This window comes from Gossypium raimondii, chromosome 3 (genome assembly GCF_025698545.1).
Source record: "Gossypium raimondii isolate GPD5lz chromosome 3, ASM2569854v1, whole genome shotgun sequence".
In the NCBI taxonomy this organism is placed as follows: Eukaryota; Viridiplantae; Streptophyta; class Magnoliopsida; order Malvales; family Malvaceae; genus Gossypium; species Gossypium raimondii.
Window position 1 is genome coordinate 49,109,261 of NC_068567.1, and position 11,694 is coordinate 49,120,954.

Genomic DNA, 11,694 nt, shown 5'->3' on the forward strand with positions numbered 1-11,694 from the left:
TCTTGGTTAAGAGAAAATTTTGAAACACTATCGAGCAGTCCTACTGAGTTTGAGATTATTTTCGCTACTCGAGCGTTTATTCTACTGTTGATAGGTGGGGTATTGATGTTAAACTTGAATAAGAATAAAGTCCACATTATATACTTGTCGTTACTGGAAGATCTTAACAATGCCCGAGCCTACAGTTGGCGCTCAACAGTTTTAGCGATGTTGTACTACCAGCAATGTCGCGTGACAAATCACAAGATGAAGAACATAAGCGGTTGCCTTCTTCTGCTACTTCTCGGGCTTTACACCGAATGCCATTTATGGCATCCGTGTGTAATGGCCCAAATTTGAGGTTATCGGAACAGTGGTTTCGGGACCACAAATTCGATGAGAAAAATTTTATGGTCTACAATTTCACAAAATGATTTCGTGAAAATTTCGTTCGAAAATTTCGACGTTTGGGCACTCAATTTAGTCAAAAGAACTAAATTGTAAAAAGTGCAAAAGTTGAGTTCTACATGTTAGAGGTGTCCAATTGTTATGAAACTTTAAATTGGAGGTCCTTATATGGTAATTATACCATTGGTAACTTGGTAGACAAAAATGGACATGAGATAAGTGAAATAGAAAATTTTTAAGTTAGGGGCAATTTGGTAATCTAGTAATTAAAATGAATTAAAAGGGAAAAAGATGGCAAAAATCATCATCTTCTTCATTAGGACGAAATCAGCAAGGGGGGAAGCCATAGTTAGGGTTTTCAAGCTTCCAAGCTCCATAGTAAGTGATCCCAAGTCCCGTTTTTAATGTTTTTTACGTTTTTAGAGTCCCGGTAGCTTAATTTAGATTATTCTAGCAATAATTTAACCTAGGGTTTATATTTGGAAAAATACCCATAGGTGAAAAGTGTTTATTTTGATGTTTTATGATAGAATATGAAGCTAGAAATTATGTTAAACAACTTTTGCTAAGCGATTTTAAGTGAAAACGAGTAAAATGACATAATCGGTAAAAATACCTAATGTTCATAAGTACATGTTAGAGTGGAATTTGATGTTGCCATAGAAGGTAAAATGTTCAGAATGTTATAAAACATAAGAATAAGAGATGAAGTTTAATTTCCGAGCCTTGGGGCAAAAATGTAATTATGTAAAAGTTTAGGGGCAAAATTGTAATTTTGAAAAGTTAGAGTCGAGGGCTGTTTTGATGAATGTGATTATTAAATAAGTTAAATTTACTATTTTAGATCAAGAAGTACTGAAACTCGAGGTTAGACAAAGGGAAGAATAAAGTTGAAGACTAAGTTGGTGAATTTGGCTATAATTGGTACCGAGGTAAGTTTACGGTAAATAAATGCAATATTTCAATATTTATTATCAATGCTGTTATTTTCCAGCAACTATGAATTTATTTTATGAATTTATTTGATGATGATCTAAGCATGAAATGATAGAAATTAAAATTAAAAAGTCCAGTTGATACATAAGGATGGTCTTTGATACGAATGTCATGACATTTGGGTAAAAGGTCCCATGTAAGACCATGTCCGGGACATGGCATTGGCACCGAGATGAGAGGTCCCATGTAAGACCATGTCAGGATATGGCATTGGCACTTAGATGAGAGGTCCCATGTAAGACCATGTCAGGACATGGCTTTGGCACCGAGATGAGAGGTCCCAGTAAGACCATGTCAGGGCATGGCATGGGCACCGATATGAGAACATCCCATGTAAGACCATGTCAGGGACATGGCTTTGGCATGTTATTATCAGAAGAGACCGAGTATCCTTATTATTCCAATGTAGCTCAACGGGCTTGTAAACGAATCATGTTCATGAAAGTTCGGTTTAAAGCATAAATGGCAAGCTCGGGTAAGTTATAAGAGTTAAGAACTTATTATACTATCAATTGATGTTCAACGATGCAGCAAGAGTTGAGTAAGTTATGTACACAAGTATTCTAAGTAAACAAGCAAGAGAACTAGTATGAGATTAACTAAAGAGTAAACTAGAGATATAGACATTTGAGTTTAATTATTTAAGTTAAATATTGTTATTTATTTGCTAGTAAACTTACTAAGCTTTATGCTTACTTCTTTTATTTCTCTTTCTCTTATAGTATTGCAAAGCTACTTCAAGGATCCTAAAGAAGTGGGAGATCGTCCACACTATCAACCACAAGCGCTTTCGGTATTTTATATCGAAACACGTTTGAGTTATGGCATGTATAGGGATTTAGTTATTTTGTATGTTTGTGATTATGATTTTGCTAAAGAATGGTGTGTAAGTATTTGATGATGTATGGTTATTAAAATGGTTAAGTATGAAGGTATTTGTTGTTATAAGAGTCTAGGTGATAAATTATGTATGGAAATCATGAAAGGATGAAATTTTGCAAAGAAACAAAATTCAGGCAGCAACAGTGACGTGACTTTGAAAAATCACCCAAGATAGTATAAAATGAATTAGAGGGTAAATGATATATGGAATTAAATCTTGTTGAGTCTATTTTCATGGAAAAATAATGGTGTAGCAAAAGGAATTTTATATTTTAAGATATGTGAATTTTCGTGAGATAGGGTCAGAACAGTTTTTGGTGTCCCCTGTTTTGAGTTTAGAAAATAATTAAAAATTTTACAAAAATGGTTATGAGTTATAGTTTATATGTATAGATTTCTCATTGAGTCTATTTTCTGTATAAACAAGTAAGAACTTCATATGAAAATCCTACAGTGAGAAAACTTATTTTTAGTGACTAGAGGTCAGGGCAGTGAGGTGGTGAAACAGGGGAGACTTTAACTAATAAACTGTACTAATTGGCTGAACCAAAAATTTTAAAAATTTTATGGTGAGTATATATATGAGTCTAGTTTTAAGGAAAATTTACGGAATTAAATTTTGAGTTCTGTAGCTCGAGTTATAATTAATTTAGTAACTACTGAGCGATTGGACAGATTTGCTGTAAATAGTGAAATGAATTTTCAAACCTAGTTTGTATGCTCCGAATTGGTAAGATAAGCTAAGTAATGCCTCGTGCTCGATACCGGCAACGGTCTCGGGTAAGGGGTGTTACATTTTTTTGGTATCAGAGCAGGTTTAGTCGATTCTCGGAAATATGCAGTATGAATAAGAGTCTACCTATACATGCCATACTTATATATTTTGATAGTGTGACGACTCTTGACGATTTTAAAATGTTTTCTTTTATAGTTATGGATCCTGAACGAGCTAGTACAGATGAAGTAGAGAGTAATGCGCCTATTCCCTTGAAGAGAGCGGTGCCATCGGATGTTAATGTTAGTGAAAGACACGCATCGAGATAGAGCGAGGAGGAGGAGCTAGAAGCCTTCTTCCAAGCCATGATGATTGGTTTGCCGAGTTCGTTAAATGCGAATCCGGCTATAAGACCTCCACCCCTCAAGAATCACGGGTTCCCCATGTAGCTTCCCAATTGCGGTATAGTTATCGAGGAGAGACCACTGTTGATAAGATTAGGAAGCAAGGGTTGAAGAATTTGGGCTACCAAAGATGATGATGCTGAAAAAGCGAGTCGGCTTGAGAATACAATCGGGGTTTTGAAGAATTATCTTGTACTGGAAGAATGTATAAAGTGTGTTGTTTCACTTCTTGAGATTCACTTACCATTGGTGGAAGACCCTCGTGTCAATAGTACCGAGTGAGAGGGTTACAGGATTTCTTTCGGAGGAGTTTGAAAGAAGTACATCGACCCGAGATTTATATATCAGAAAAGGAAGGAGTTTCTTGAGCTAAAACAAGGTAAAATGTCTGTGACTAAATATGAACGCGAATTTGTCAGACTTAGTAAGTATGCACGGGAATTTGTATCCACCGAAGCCAACATGTGCAAGAGATTTGAAGATGGACTTAATGATGATATTCGATTATCCGTGGGTGTCCTGGAAATTAGACAGTTTGTTGTTTTGTTGAGAGAGCTTGTAAAGCAGAAGATTTGCTAAAAGAAAAAGAGAAAAGCAAAACTGGAGCTGAAGCGCATGATGCAAAGAAGAGGCAGATGAGTAAATCATTTCAGTCTATGTCTAAGAGGCCTAGGGAGCTCTCTAGCGGATCATATTTTCCAGCTAGATATCTGGCGAAGCGAAGCGAAATATTTGAGGTTCTAGAGCTCAAACCACTACGATTTGCAAATCTTGGCGATACTTTCGACCTCCTAGGCCGGAATGTCCTCAATGTGGGAGGCGCCACCCGGAGAGTGTAGAGCGGTGAAAATGTTTGTTTCAGGATGTGGGCGTCCGATCACTTTATTCGGGATTGTCTGAAACAGCTAAAGAGAAGAGATAACGAGTGTGAGATCGAAATGCTCCTACTAGAGGTAGACCGCAGAGAAATCCGGAGTGGGAGCGAGTAATAGGAGTGCATCCAGAGATTCAAAGAATGAGATCAGATGTTAGAGCACTCGCGAGAACATATGCTATTCATGCTCGTGAAGAGGCGTCCTCTCCTGATATAATTACGGGTACATTTTCTCTTTATGACACTAATGTTATTGCATTAATTGATCCTGGCTCTACACATTCATATATATGCACGAAATTAGTATTTGTTAAAATTGTCATTGAACCTCTTGAATTTATGGTTAAAGTCTCTAACCCCCGGGCGGTTTGTGATGGTGGATAAAGTTTGTAAAATTGTCCACCGATGATAAAAGGTATTTGTTTCGGTTGACTTGATGTTATTGCCTTTTGATGAGTTTGATGTGATATTGGGCATGGATTGGTTAACTCGGCATGACGCATGATAAAAGCTGTAGACGAAATATGTTGTCTTGAAGTGCGAATGGAGAATTACTTGGTTAAATCGATCGAACGGATGAATTATCGATGTAATTTCAATGATGTCACTCGAGGTGTGTCGAAAAAGGTATGATGTTTATTTGGCGTATGTGTTGGATACTAAAGTATCTGAGTCAAAGATCTGACGATTACCGATTGTATGTGAATTTTCGATGTGTTTCGGAGGAATTACCGAGGTTGCCACCGAAAGAGAAGTGGAATTTTCTATAGATTTGATTCCGGAAGCGCCCCAATTTCCATAGCTCCGTGTCGTATGGCTCCTCTGAAATTAAAAGAGTTAAAGGCACGATTCTGAGAACTTGTTGATGAGGTTTTGTTCGTCAAGTCATTCACCTTGGGGTGCTCGATTACTTTGTGAAAAAGAAAGACGGGTCTTTGAGATTGTGTATTGACTATCGGCGACTTAATAAGGTAACTATAAAGAATAAGTACCGTTGCCTCGAATTGATGACTTATTTAATCAACTGAAAGGTGCCACAAGATTTTCAAAGATTGATCTCCGATCGGGTTATTATCGATTCTGGTAAAAGAGCGGATGTGCCAAAGACGACTTTTAGAACCGGTATGGGCATTATGAGTTTACGGTTATGCCGTTTGGGTTGACTAATGCACCTGCAGTATTCATGGATTTGATGAACCGGATATTCAGACTGTATCTAGATAGGTTTGTAGTAGTTTTTATTGATGACATTTTAGTTTATTCTCGGGATGAAACTGAGCATGCAGAACATTTGAAAATAGTGTTGCAAATTCTGCGTGAAAAGAAACTTTATGCTAAATTCAGTAAATGTGAATTTTGGCTTCGAGAGGTAGGTTTTCTCGGACATATTGTATCCGCAGAAGGCATCAGGGTAGATCCGAGTAAAATTTCAGCTATTGTCAATTGGAGTCCATCGAAGAATGTATCTGAAGTTAGAAGTTTCTTGGGTTTAGCTGGTTATTATCGGAGATTTGTACAAGGGTTTTCTATGATAGCTTCTCCAATGACCCGTTTATTACAGAAAGATGTTAAATTTGAATGGACGAAAAAATGCCAAAAAGTTTCGACCGATTGAAGGAGTTGTTGACGAAAGCACCTGTGTTGGTACAGCCTGAATCGGGTAAGGAATTTATTATTTATAGTGATGCATCATTAAATGGTTTGGGTTGTGTCTTGATGCAAGAAGATAAAGTAATAGCCTATGCTTCAAGACAACTTAAGCCACATGAAAGAAACTACCATACATGATCTCGAGTTAAATTTGCTATTGTATTTGCATTGAAAATATGGCGGCATTATTTGTATGGTGAAAAATGTCATATTTATACGATCACAAAAGCTTGAAATATTTGATGACACGAAAGATTTGAATTTGAGACAACGCAGTGGCTTGAATTGATAAAGGATTATGATTTGGTTATTGATTACCATCCGGTAAGGCTAACGTGGTAGTGATGCTTTGAGTGAAAATCTCTATTTGCTTTACGAGCTATGAATGCGGTTGTCACCGATGATGATGGTTCAATCATAGCTGAAACGAAGGCTAAATCAATGTTTCGTCAACAAATATGTGAGGCTCAGAAAAATGATGAGAAGTTACAAGCTAAACGGGTACAATGTGAGTCAGGTAATGATTGAATTTTGATGAGGCCGATGGTTGTTTATTATTCAGAGACCGAGTATGTGTACCGAAGAATTTCGAGCTTATACAGAAGATTCTACACGAGGCCCATAGCGGTATTATGTCTGTACATCCGGGGAGTAATAAAATGTATAATGATTTGAAAAAGATGTATTGGTGGCCGGGTATGAAACGTGATATCTCTGAGTTTGTATCAAGATGTTTGGTATGTCAACAGGTTAAAGTTGAACATCAGGTACCTTCGGGGTTGCTTCAACCAATCACTATACCGAAATGGAAATGGGAAAGAGTCACTATGGATTTTGTATCTGGGTTACCGATGTCTCCAAAGAAGAAAGATGCCATTTGGGTAATTGTCGATCGATTGACAAAGTCCGCGCACTTTATTCCGGTATGTATAGATTATTCTTTAGATAAATTGGCTGAATTGTATATATCTGAGATTGTTAGACTACATGGAGTGCCTGTCTCCATTATATCAGACAGAGATCCCCGATTTACGTCTCGTTTCTGGAACAAATTACAAGAAGCTTTGGGTACTCAGTTGTATTTCAATACTGCATTTCATCCTCAGACAGATGGCCAATCTGAGCGTGTAATTCAGGTATTGGAAGATATGCTCCGATGTTGCGTATTAGAGTTGCAAGGTAATTGGGAAAGGTATCTACCTTTGATTGAATTTGCTTACAATAACGATTATCGATCTAGTATTAAAATGGCTCCGTATGAAGCTTTGTATGGTAGAAAATGTAGAACACCGTTATATTGGATGAGCTCGGTGAAAAGAAAATACACGGAGTTGATTTGATTCGAGAAACAGAAGAAAAAGTAAGACTGATTCGGGATAGTTTAAAAGCAGCTTCCGATCGTCAAAAGTCATACGCCGATCTTAAACGAAGGGAGATTGAATTTCGTGGGTGATAAAGTATTCTTAAAAGTGTCTCCTTGGAAGAAAGTTCTCGGTTCGATCGAAAGGGTAAATTGAGTCCAAGATTTATCGGACCATATGAGATTATAGAAAGAATTGGACCGATTGCTTACCGATTGGCTTTACCACGGAACTCGACAAAATTCATAATGTATTTCATGTATCTATGCTACGACGGTATCGATCAGATCCTTCACATGTTATTACTCCAACAGTAGAAATTCAAAGGATATGACTTATAATGAAGAACCAGGTTAAAGTATTAGCACGAGAAACAAAGGAGCTTAGAAACAAAAGGTAAATCTGGTGAAAGTGCTATGGCAAAAGCACGAGATTGAGGAAGCAACATGGGAACCGGAAGAGACAATGAGGAAGCAATACCGAATCTCTTTCTTGGTAAGATTTTCGAGGCGAAAATCCTAAAAAGGGGGAGAGTTGTAATGGCCCAAATTTGAGGTTATCGAACGATGGTTTCGGGACCACAAATTCGATGAGAAAAATTTTATTTTCTTATATTTTATGGTCTACAATTTCACAAAATGATTTCGTGAAAATTTCGTTCGAAAATTTCGACGTTTGGGCACTCAATTTAGTCAAAAGGACTAAATTGTAAAAAGTGCAAAAGTTGACTTCTACATGTTAGAGGTGTCCAATTGTTATGAAACTTTAAATTGGAGGTCCTTATATGGTAATTATACCATTGGTAACTTGGTAGACAAAAATGGACATGAGATAAGTGAAATAGAAAATTTTTAAGTTAGGGGCAATTTGGTAATCTAGTAATTAAAATGAATTAAAAGGAAAAAGATGGCAAAATCATCATCTTCTTCATTAGGACGAAACCAGCAAGGGGAAGCCATAGTTAGGGTTTTCAAGCTTCCAAGCTCCATAGTAAGTGATCCCAAGTCCCGTTTTTAATGTTTTTACGTTTTGGAGTCCGGTAGCTTAATTTAGCGTATTCTAGCAATAATTTAACCTAGGGTTTATATTTGGAAAAATACCCATAGGTGAAAAGTGTTTATTTTGATGTTTTATGATAGAATATGAAGCTAGAAATTATGTTAAACAACTTTTGCTAAGCGATTTTAAGTGAAAACGAGTAAAACGACATAATCGGTAAAAATACCTAATGTTCATAAGTACATGTTAGAGTGGGAATTTGATGTTGCCATAGAAGGTAAAAATGTTCAGAATGTTATAAAACATAAGAATAAGAGATGAAGTTTAATTTCCGAGCCTTGGGGCAAAAATGTAATTATGTAAAAGTTTAGGGGCAAAATTGTAATTTTGAAAAAGTTAGAGTCGAGGGCTGTTTTGATGAATGTGATTATTAAATAAGTTAAATTTACTATTTTAGATCAAGAAGTACGAAACTCGAGGTTAGACAAAGGGAAGAATAAAGTTGAAGACTAAGTTGGTGAATTTGGCTATAATTGGTACCGAGGTAAGTTTACGATAAATAAATGCAATATTTCAATATTTATTATCAATGCTGTTATTTTCCAGCAACTATGAATTTATTTTATGAATTTATTTGATGATGATCTAAGCATGAAATGATAGAGAATTAAAATTAAAAGTCCAGTTGATACATAAGGATGGTCTTGGATACGAATGTCATGACATTTGGGTAAAGAGGTCCCATGTAAGACCATGTGCGGGACATGGCATTGGCACCGAGATGAGAGGTCCCATGTAAGACCATGTGCAGGATATGGCATTGGCACCGAGATGAGAGGTCCCATGTAAGACCATGTGCAGGACATGGCGTTGTATAGAGATGAGAGGTCCCAGTAAGACCATATGCAGGACATGGCATGGGCACCGATATGAGAACATCCCATGTAAGACCATGTCTGGGACATGGCTTTGGCATGTTATTATCGAAGAGACCCGAGTATCCTTATTATTCCAATGTAGCTCAACGGGCTTGTAAACGAATCATGTTCATGAAAGTTCGGTTTAAAGCATAAATGGCAAGCTCGGGTAAGTTATAAGAGTTAAGAACTTATTATACTATCAATTGATGTTCAACGATGCAGCAAGAGTTGAGTAAGTTATGTACACAAGTATTCTAAGTAAACAAGCAAGAGAACTAGTATGAGATTAACTAAAGAGTAAACTAGAGATATAGACATTTGAGTTTAATTATTTAAGTTAAATATTGTTATTTATTTGCTAGTAAACTTACTAAGCTTTATGCTTACTTCTTTTATTTCTCTTTCTCTTATAGTATTGCAAAGCTACTTCAAGGATCCTAAAGAAGTCGGAGATCGTCCACACTATCAACCACAACTGCTTTCGGTATTTTATATCGAAACACGTTTGAGTTATGGCATGTATAGGGATTTAGTTATTTTGTATGTTTGTGATTATGATTTTGCTAAAGAATGGTGTGTAAGTATTTGATGATGTATGGTTATTAAAATGGTTAAGTATGAAGGTATTTGTTGTTATAAGAGTCTAGGTGATAAATTATGTATGGAAATCATGAAAGGATGAAATTTTGCAAAGAAACAAAATTCAGGCAGCAACAGTGACGTGACTTTGAAAAATCACCCAAGATAGTATAAAATGAATTATAGGGTAAATGATATATGGAATTAAATCTTGTTGAGTCTATTTTCATGGAAAAATAACGGTGTAGCGAAAGGAATTTTATATTTTAAGATATGTGAATTTTCGTGAGACAGGGTCAGAACAGTTTTTGGTGTCCCCTGTTTTGAGTTTAGAAAATAATTAAAAATTGTACAAAAATGGTTATGAGTTATAGTTTATATGTATAGATTTCTCATTGAGTCTATTTTCTGTAGAAACAAGTAAGAACTTCATATGAAAATCCTACAGTGAGAAAACTTATTTTTAGTGACTAGAGGTCAGGGGAGACTTTAACTAATAAACTGTACTAATTGGCTGAACCAAAAATTCTAAAAATTTTATGGTGAGTAGATATATAAGTCTAGTTTCAGGGAAAATTTACGGAATTAAATTTCGAGTTCTGTAGCTCGAGTTATAATTAATTTAGTAACTGCTGCGCGATTGGACAGATTTGCTGTAAATAGTGAAATGAATTTTCAAACCTAGTTTGTATGCTCCGAATTGGTAAGATAAGCTAAGTAATGCCTCGTGCTCGATACCGGCAACGGTCTCGGGTAAGCGGTGTTACACCGTGAGTCACCAACCACTTGTGTGGCCACTTATTAATAGGTGGAAAAAATAAATTTTTAAATTTGTTTCAATATAATTATATTTTGTGCGTGCGAATTGTACAAAAAAATTATGAATTATTTTTCAGATAGATGACGACTTTGAGAATTGGGAGGTAAGCGACAATGCCTGCATACCGCCAAATGATTGAAGCGCACTCTAGGACAACGTAAAATACTATTATGAATTTTATCTTTTTTGAAATTACAATATTTAAGTACTATGATTATTTTTTTATTGCAACATTTGAAACAAATTTATTTAACTATATAAATTGTCGATATTGTGCAGTTTGTGTGGATGTTGTATTCGGGGGAAGACATTGCGGCAACCATTCCAGTGTGGGTCCACCAATAGCAACTAGTATGGACAACCAATGCCCCATTGCTCAATTTTTCGACGGTCGAGTGGCACAATGTTGACCGGGTTTTGAGATAGTTTGGGTGCATTCAACATATTTCAGACCCTCTACAAAACTTCGATGATGACCAAAAAGTTAACAAAAAAGGTAAGGACAACAATAATTGGGTTGTCATAAATAGTCAATACCTTTCTTTCTGGAACTCCCGACTTAAGAGGCGACCTCACTTACATGTTTGTGTTAGAGGCTTCATGCCTTCACCCGAGTACCAAAGTTGGTACATGGCATATGGGAAGTCATTTATATATAATGGTCAATATATGGTGGTGCCTCCACACATGTCTCGACAGGGGTTTCGACAACAACGAGGCCCGACTCAAGCACGCCATCATCAAAGTTCATCGTCTAGTGTAATCCAACCTATCTTGGACCCCGCTCTCGATCCCCAACATTTGACCTCCAGAATGTACTCATACCATCTTGATCCCTAATAGTAACCACCTTCCTTTGAGGACATCTTTGACTCGGCACCTCAGATTTTGCAATACCCCACCACTCCTGATAATGGGACATACGATTTTAGTAGTTTCTTCAATACACTTATAGGAACACCGGAGGCCGGTCCGAACGCTTATGATTTGCCACACGAAAGTACACCCCCTTGCCAACGAAGGCCGTCCGATCTTTACAACACTCGGGTCCACACAATTTTGTTGGAAAAAATGAGTTTGAAAAATGTAGTGGAAAATAAATATAGG

The 11,694-nt window shown here is 36.6% G+C and overlaps 1 long non-coding RNA gene across 1 annotated transcript; it reads left to right on the top strand.

The window, feature by feature from the left end:
* The first annotated feature begins 8,559 nt into the window (after window positions 1–8,559).
* Window positions 8,560–9,806, top strand: LOC128039635 (uncharacterized). The gene is made up of 2 exons (XR_008194083.1): window positions 8,560–8,812; window positions 9,602–9,806. It is a non-coding gene; the product is annotated as an uncharacterized LOC128039635 (long non-coding RNA).
* Window positions 9,807–11,694: the final 1,888 nt, after the last annotated feature.